Source organism: Sus scrofa, chromosome 15, assembly GCF_054392235.1.
Source record: "Sus scrofa isolate SSC_HxYL_T2T_F1_AM1 chromosome 15, Sscrofa_HxYL_maternal_Yorkshire_Landrace_v2.0, whole genome shotgun sequence".
NCBI classification, from domain to species: Eukaryota; Metazoa; Chordata; class Mammalia; order Artiodactyla; family Suidae; genus Sus; species Sus scrofa.
Genome location: NC_139397.1, coordinates 139,003,104 through 139,011,472, shown reverse-complemented (window position 1 = coordinate 139,011,472; position 8,369 = coordinate 139,003,104).

Sequence of the window (8,369 nt, the reverse complement as noted above, 5' to 3'; positions counted from 1 at the left end):
ACAAGCACCCCCAATATTCATTACAGCACTATTTACCATAGCCAAGATATGGAAGCAACATAAATGCCCATCAACAGAGGAATGGATAAAGAAGATATGGTACAATATACAATGGAATATTACTCAACCATAAAAAAAGAATGAAATAATACCATCTGCAACAACATGGATGGACCTAGAGATTATCATACTAAGTTAAGGAAGCCAGACAGAAAGACAAATACCACATGATATCACTTATATGTGGAATCTAAAACAAAAAAAAAGATGAGGAATTCCCATCATGGCGCAGCAGAAACAAATCCGACTGGGAACCATGAGGTTGTGGGTTCGATCCCTGGCCTTGCTCAGTAGGTTGAGGATCCGGCACTGCCATGAGCTGTGCTGTAGGTCACAGACTTGGATCTGGCATTGCTGTAGCTGTGGCATAGGCTGGCAGCTGTAGCTTCGATTGGACCCCTAGCCTGGGAATCTCCATATGCTTCAGGTACAGCCCTAAAATATAAAAATAAATTTAAAAAATAAAGATCGGAGTTCCCATTGTGGCGCAGTGGTTAACGAATCCAACTAGGAACCATGAGGTTGCAGGTTCGATCCCTGCCCTTGCTCAGTGGGTTAACGATCCGGTGTTGCCTTGAGCTGTGGTGTAGGTCACAGATGTGGCTCGGATCCCGCGTTGCTGTGGCTCTGGTGTAGGCTGGTGGCTACAGCTCCGATTCGACCCTTAGCCTGGGAACTTCCATATGCCATGGGTGCGGCCCTAGAAAAGACAAATAAATAAATAAATAAATGATAGCTAATATTTATTTAAAAATTTAAATAAAAAAATTAAAAATAAGGATGAGAACGAACTTATTTACAAAGCAGAAATATCTCCACAGACATAGAAAACAAACTTATTGTTACCAAAAGGAGTTGGGGAGAGGGATAAATTAAGAGTTTGAATTAGCGTATGCACACTACTATATATAAAAGGACCTACTATAAGTACAGAGAACTATACTCGATATTTTTTACTAAGGGAAAAGAATCTAAAAAAGAATATATATATATGTATATATATATACACACACATATATATAGATGTGTATAACTGAATCACTTTGCTGTAAACTGAAATTAACACAACATTGTAAATCAAATATATTTCAATGACATTTAAATTAAATTTTAAAAAAGCAGCAGCAATTGGGACACACACAACAGAAAAATGACACCAGGGATGTGAGCTCACGAAGAAAAAGCCATATGAGGACACAGCGAGAAGGTGACCATCTGCCAACAAATGAGAGAGGTCTCAGGAGAAACCAAACCTGCCAACACGCCTTGGCCTTCCTTAATCAATAGAAACTGATAAGGTGCCAGAGGAGAAGTCCAGGCAAGGCTTTATTCAGGGCCCCTGCTCCAAGAGGAGTGAGAACAATAACAGTTTCCCTTGCTTGCTTGTTCCCGCAAAGGCGGGCTCACTGGTTCCTTACATGGGATGAGTGTAGGGGCAGGTCCAGAGGTCAGGCCAGAGGTGTGGCTTAGGTAGTCTGCCCACCGCTTTGCAGGTGTTGTGTGCAGGAGTCATGCATAGCACCCCGTTTTGCTCTTGGCTCCGCAGAATTGGCAATTGAGTTTTTAGGTTTTTTTATATCTTGTCCATAATTTGTCGGGACTGCCAGACAAATTATGTGTGCTGTGCGCTGTTATTCTAGTCCCTTAGAGTTTCTTTGTATTTTGTTGCTGGAGGAAACGTTTAAGTTCAAGCACTGCATCAAGGGTCCCAGGTTCCAGGTCCCAGCCTGACTCAAGAACGGATGAAATAACTTTCAGGAGAGACCTTCTGAGATTCTGAGTGTGGGCTTCACTGCTTTTTAGCAAGAGTGGTAGTGAGTGACACGGTGATGGGGAGAGGACCATTCCTCCCAAATCTGCGTGACTTTGGGCAGCATGGGGACCTCGGCAGGGTTCAGGTCAAAGCAGGGGTCAAGCTCTCTCTTGCACCATTGTGCGCAGTGGGTGTTGAGAAGCTGGAGAAGACGGACACCGCAGATGCTATAGGGTAACTGATGCTGGGAGTGGAGCTTATGGCCACACATTTAAGTGCCAACCTGGGACTCGCAGAAATAACTGGATTATAAATGGAATTCAAGTTTTTGCATGAGCAAGTGTGGGATTTCACACCCATTGTCATCTTGGCACAAATGAAAATGCCAAAATGTGTTTCATTTGTCTCACAGGTGAGAAAAGCCTGTGTGAGCCCTGCGGGGGTGGGGGGGTGGGGATCTTTGAAAGCCTTTCCAAATCTGACACATCTGGTCTATCAGGGATTTGTTTTATTTATTTATTTTTTTATAAGAAGGGAAAAGCTAACAGAGGATAGAGGGTGGGTAAATTGTTGATGAGCATTCTCTTAGGGATAGAGTGAGTGAGGGCAGGAAGAGAAGGGAAAATTAAAGCACAGATATTTCTCAACTATAATGTCTTCATTATGGAAATAACTGTCCTTCAGGAGCCATGGGTGGGGTTGGTTGGGGAGGGGTGGGTGCAAGAGAAGTAACTTAAGGGCGTTGGCCCCTTTTGCCAGGAGGGGGAGGAAGAGTACTCCCTTTGGGTGTCTGTCCACAGGGATATCTTGTCTTGGCTTCTTAGGTTCTCTGCCTCTCTTCCTGCCTGGAGGGGAGAAGTTTGGGGGCTGCTGGCAGAGAGGCTAATTCAACTTGCAGAATAAATGGATACAGGGAGGGAAGAGGATGCGTAGAGAGAAAAACACTTCCTAGACCAAGTTTTAGCAGCTTGGGATATAAGAACTTTGGGGCAAGAGAATTGAAGAGTGGAGGAAGAGGCATCTGAGACATGGGAACATGGGCTATGGGTTGGCTAGGCTTTCATGTTCTTCACAAGATGAGAATAGATAATAAAATTTGTCTTTCATTCTTTGGGCTCCTGAATTGTGCTTCTTTAATATGAATGATTCTTTTTTTTTTTTTTTTTTTTTGTCTTTTTGCTATTTCTTTGGGCCGCTCCCGAGGCATATGGAGGTTCCCAGGCTAGGGGTCTAATCTGAGCTGTAGCCACTGGCCTACGCCAGAGCCACAGTAACGCGGGATCCGAGCCGCGTCTGCAACCTACACCACAGCTCACGGCAACGCCGGATCGTTAACCCACTGAGCAAGGGCAGGGACCGAACCCGCAACCTCATGGTTCCTAGTCGGATTCGTTAACCACTGCGCCACGACGGGAATTCCTGAATGATTCTTTTTAATGTGAATCTGCATATAGCCTGAACCACAGAAAAACTTTAGCTAAATTAAATTGTATGACCTGTGAACACAAAAGATTATTACTAGTAATCAAAAAACCCCCCACAAACCCCACATTAAAATGAGATACTTTACAGATGTGATACATTCATTTGAGTAATAAAAAAAATGAAAAAAAAATGAGATACTTAACCTACCAATCAAATTGACCCATTAAGGTTGTAGGGAAATGACACTTTACATACATTACTGGTGGCATAATCTTTCTGAGAGCGATTGGAATTGTCCACCTTTCCAAAAGCCTTAAAAGTCTGCATGTCATTCTATTACTTAAGCAGCTCCTTGTGTAGGAATTTATCCTATGGAATATATTAGCAATGAGGGCAAAAACCTCACCTATAAGTATCTATATCACAACCCGAAAACAACACACAAGACGTTGGTTAAATAAATTATGATACATCAATACATGTATGAAAGAATAACAGACATTTTAAGGATGCTAAAACTCTAGGGTCAGCAGACTAATGGTGGCCTAGGACCTGGAGTGGGGAGCAGGGATGGATTTTGAAGGACCAGACCAGAGAATTTTTAAGGTGAGAAACTGTTCTTTTCCTTGTAGTTAGAAGATTGTATACAACTACCCAAAGTTACCAAACTTCACACTTCAAATTGGCAACTTTACTGTATGTATAAAATACTTTAAAATATAAAAAGAAAAAACAGTACTATAGAATAGCTAATGGAGTGAAAAAATATTAGTAACCTACTAAGTCTGAGAAATTAGTTTTTTTGGTGTGGTTTTTTTTTTTTTTTTTTTTTTTTTAGTTTTTTTAGGGGCACGCCTGAAGCATATGGAAGTTCCCAGGCTAGGGGTCAGCCTATGCCATAGCCACAGCCATGGCCACAGCCATGTGGGTTCCGAATCATATCTGTGACTTAACAGGCAGCTTGCAGAAACATCGGATCCTTAACCCACTGAAGCAGCCCAGGGATTGAACCCACAACCTCATGGATATTAGTCAGATTCTTAACCCACTGAGTCATAACAGGAGTTTCAAAAAATTAAGTTTTGTCTAAGTTTGTAAGTACTATTTCATTTATATATTAAATTTTTCATAGAGAAATAATAAAAATTAATATGAAAACTTTCAACCAAAACACTAGATGGGTAAAACTATAAAGAAATTTTCTTTTTAAACATTAAACATTTATAACATTTTTTTCTTATAATCATCTCCTTATTTTAATGCAGGACAATTCCCTTAAAATCATAGGCAGAATGTTCAATGATTCAATAGCCTCTATTTTTCAATCAGCAAAAAATTTTCTGAATACAAGAAATACAATCAGGAAAAAAGTAACTGAAAGCATTCAGGCTGGTTCTGCTTCTCATTCAGCAGAGACAATCCCCATTTGCCTCAGAAAGGAGTGGGCTTGGATGGATGGTGAGTTGACAAAGATTTCTGGCTATCTCCTACGTATCCTCTTTTCTCACATACTAAGGATCTCCTGTTTTTACTTGGGCACATGGCCATACCAAATCAAGATGGTATTTCCCAGTATTCTTTGCAGCTAGATGTGGAGGTGTGATTAATTTCAGAACGAGATACAAGTAAAAGTGACTTAAGAAGCTTCCCAATTCTGTCCTGAAAGGAAGAGTTATTACCAGGCTCTCCATTTGCTTCCCTGCCCTATCCCCATGGGTTGGAATCGTGGGAGCTGGACCAACCCTCTTGGACCGTAAAATGGAAGCCCCACGTTAGAAACAGCAGAGAAACAAGGTAGAGGAGTCCAGCTCCTGATGATCATGGAGCCACTATAGCAGCCGTGGACCAGCTAACTCAACTTTTATGTGAGAAAGAATTGCATCTTATTTAATGGAAAGGGCATGTTGCCTGCCAGTCCAGTAAACAATGAATGTTGTTGGAGTTCCCGATTTGGCGCAGCAGAAATGAATCTGACTAGGAACCATGAGGTTTTGGATTCAATCCCTGGCCTTGCTCGGTGGGTTAAGGATCCGGCGTTGCTATGAACTGTGGTGCAGGTCACAGACATGGCTCGGATCCTGTGTTGCTGTGGCTGTGGTGTAGGCTGGCAGCTGTAGCTCAGATTTGACCCCTAGCCTGGGAATCTCCATGTGCTGCAGGTGCAGCCCTAAGAAAAAAAAAAAAAAAACAATGAATGTTGCCTGCCATCAAGCTATCAGTCACTGCAGCTGCCCTGGATGCTGTGCCCTGCGGGGAATTCAGGATGGAGAATAACAGGAAGAATCCTTGGGCTGCATAAAAAGAGAGTTTAGATGCATATCTAAGGAAGAGTTTCTATGAACCCAGACTCTTGCACCTTCCTAGGCACCGAAAATCACTAACTTGAGATGTCTGGTTTTTGTGATTAGCAGCCATCTTTTGATGTTCTACTCTGTATTTGTTTTTTTCCAGCAAAAACTCCTATATGCTGGCTTCTCCCTTACCTCGTTGGAGCGGTTCCTCAGAGCTATGTGAGAGGCTGGCTCTTGGCGACGTCTTCAGTGAGATCCCCAAATAAAACTTGAAATGTTTTTCTTCAGTCGTCAGTTTTGATGACCAGGAAAGGACCCAGAACAGACTTCCCTCCTCTCCCCCAAGCTCTGGAGGATCTGGAGCCCTTGTCCAAGCAGAGGCCGCTTGTGCCCATCCACCTCCTCAGAGAGTTCAGGCAGTTGAGGGAAGGTCTCTCCTGGGTCTTGGATCTCCCGCTATGAGCTGATGACCCTGCTTTCCACGGCGGTGGAGAAATACCTCGCTGGGGGAGCAGGTTTTCCTTGAACTTAATTTCAGGAAGAGGTACGTGGGCTATCCCACCTCAGAGACGCTGGGAACTATGTACATACAGAATTTATTCCTACAGAAACTTGTGTAATTTGGACTTAAAGGAAAGCATGTCCTAAAATTGGCCAAATTACGGTTCTTTCGACTTTTTTTTTTTTTTTTTTTTTTTTTTTTGCTTTTTCAGGGACGTACCTGCAGCATATGGAAGTTCCCAGGCTAGAAGTCGAGTCAGAGCTGCAGCTGCTGGCCTGGGCCACAGCCACAGCAACGCAGGATCTGAGCCACATCTGCGACCTACACCACAGCTCATGGCCATGCCGGATCCTTAACCCACTGAGCAAGGCCAGGGATCAGACCCGCCTCTTCATGGATACTAGTCGGATTCATAACCTTCCGAGCCACGACGGGACTTTTGACATTTTAAAACAAATTAAAATGTGTTTTACTGTGTGTTTACTCTGTGTGTGTACAGCCAGAAAGAGTTGGCTTGATGAAACAACTTTTCCGAATTCTGAACTTAAAGGAACAAAGGCCCTTCTAGGAAGAACTGGCATTTCTCTCCCTGTGTCTTTGAGATGTGACTGTTCTACCTGATCTCCGTAGCATTTTTTTTCCCCCCTGTTTTCAGAATTTGGTGTCTGCCATCCAGAAGGTGTACATTTATACAGTGTACATTTAGCAGTCAAGTCCACTGGGATTCCGAGCAGTCTTTTCCTCTGTCTGTGCCACTTGTCAGGGAAATTTGTCACAAGGAGTTCCAGCCCATAAAGGGCCTTTGTTAGCTTAGCCTGCTCGCATCCACCTATACAATGATGGCCTTTACTTTCTTAGGCTATTTTGGGGGTGCAAACTTTCTTTTGTGGAGGCTACATCCTTTGCACTCTCTTGAGGGGCTGCCTCTTGCGTTTTATTGCCTTAAGTCACCATGAAGATACTAGTCATGGAGTTCCCGTCGTGGCGCAGTGGTTAACGAATCCGACTAAGAACCATGAGGTTGCGGGTTCGGTCCCTGCCCTTGCTCAGTGGGTTAACGATCCGGTGTTGCCGTGAGCTGTGGTGTAGGTCGCAGACGCGGCTCGGATCCCGCGTTGCTGTGGCTCTGGCGTAGGCTGGCGGCTACAGCTCCGATTCAACCCCTAGCCTGGGAACCTCCATATGCCGCGGGAGCGGCCCAAGAAATAGCAACAACGACAACAAAAGACAAAAAGACAAAAAAAAAAAAAAAAAAAAAAAAAAGATACTAGCCATCCACAACCAGATGGTCAACCCTTTAAATTAGAGAAACCTCTAAATTGGTTAATTTTAGAGCACTTTCACTATAAACACCTGCTTTATTGGTACCTTTAAGGGGGAAAAACACACCAGAAGGTAGATACAAAAAAGCGTAACCTAAGAACTCCCTTCATTTAAAACAAAGAAACAAACAAAGCAGTTTGGGAATTCTGACATAGGGTCGTGGCTTCCTCTCAATGGGTTTTACAGGTTACTAATAAAAACATTCAATTAATTGTTCATTAGGCTGATTAACAGGGAAATCGAGAAGAAACTGAGGGGTAAGCCAAGAGATTTTTTTTTTCTCAACAAGGTAAACATTTTAAAGGGACTCATTTCAAAAGAATAAAAATCTTTAGATGGTTACTAAAAAACAGGATGAATAAAATAGGCATTAATGGATTGAAGCAAAGGTTTTGACACAACATGACCTGAGATTAGATGGGCCAAAGAGACAGGCTATTGGTCCCCAGATTGAAGGACCCCAAGCAAGTCCACTCCATTTACCCTGTTTTCGTTATGTATGTATGTATGAATTTAAAGGACTGGAAGAAAAGTACACTGAGATATTTCACAAAAAATTACTTAGGGTAAACAGGCTAATTAATTATGTTAAAAAATTGCAAAAGGGACTGAGTCCTTTGATTCAACCCCTCACTGGGGCCTCCAAAAATGGATGAATACGGAGTTCCCATCTTGGCTCAGTGGTAACAAACCAAACTAGTATCCATGAGGACTCGGATTTATCCCTGGCCTTGCTCAGTGGGTTAAGGATCCAGCGTGGTGGTGAGCTGCAGTGTAGGCCACTGAGGCGGCTCGGATCTGGCGGTGCTGTGGCTGTGGTGTAGGCTGGCAGCTGTAGCTCCAATTTGACCCCTAGCTTGGGAACGTCCATATGCTGCAGGTGTGGCCCTAAAAAAATAGCTGGGGATTAAAAAAGAAAAGCTTGAGACTCTTTGTAACAACGAGACTTATTGATGGAGTCTTAATGGAAACTAAAGTTAAAGGTATAAGAGCTGATAAAATTGAGAAGAAAGTT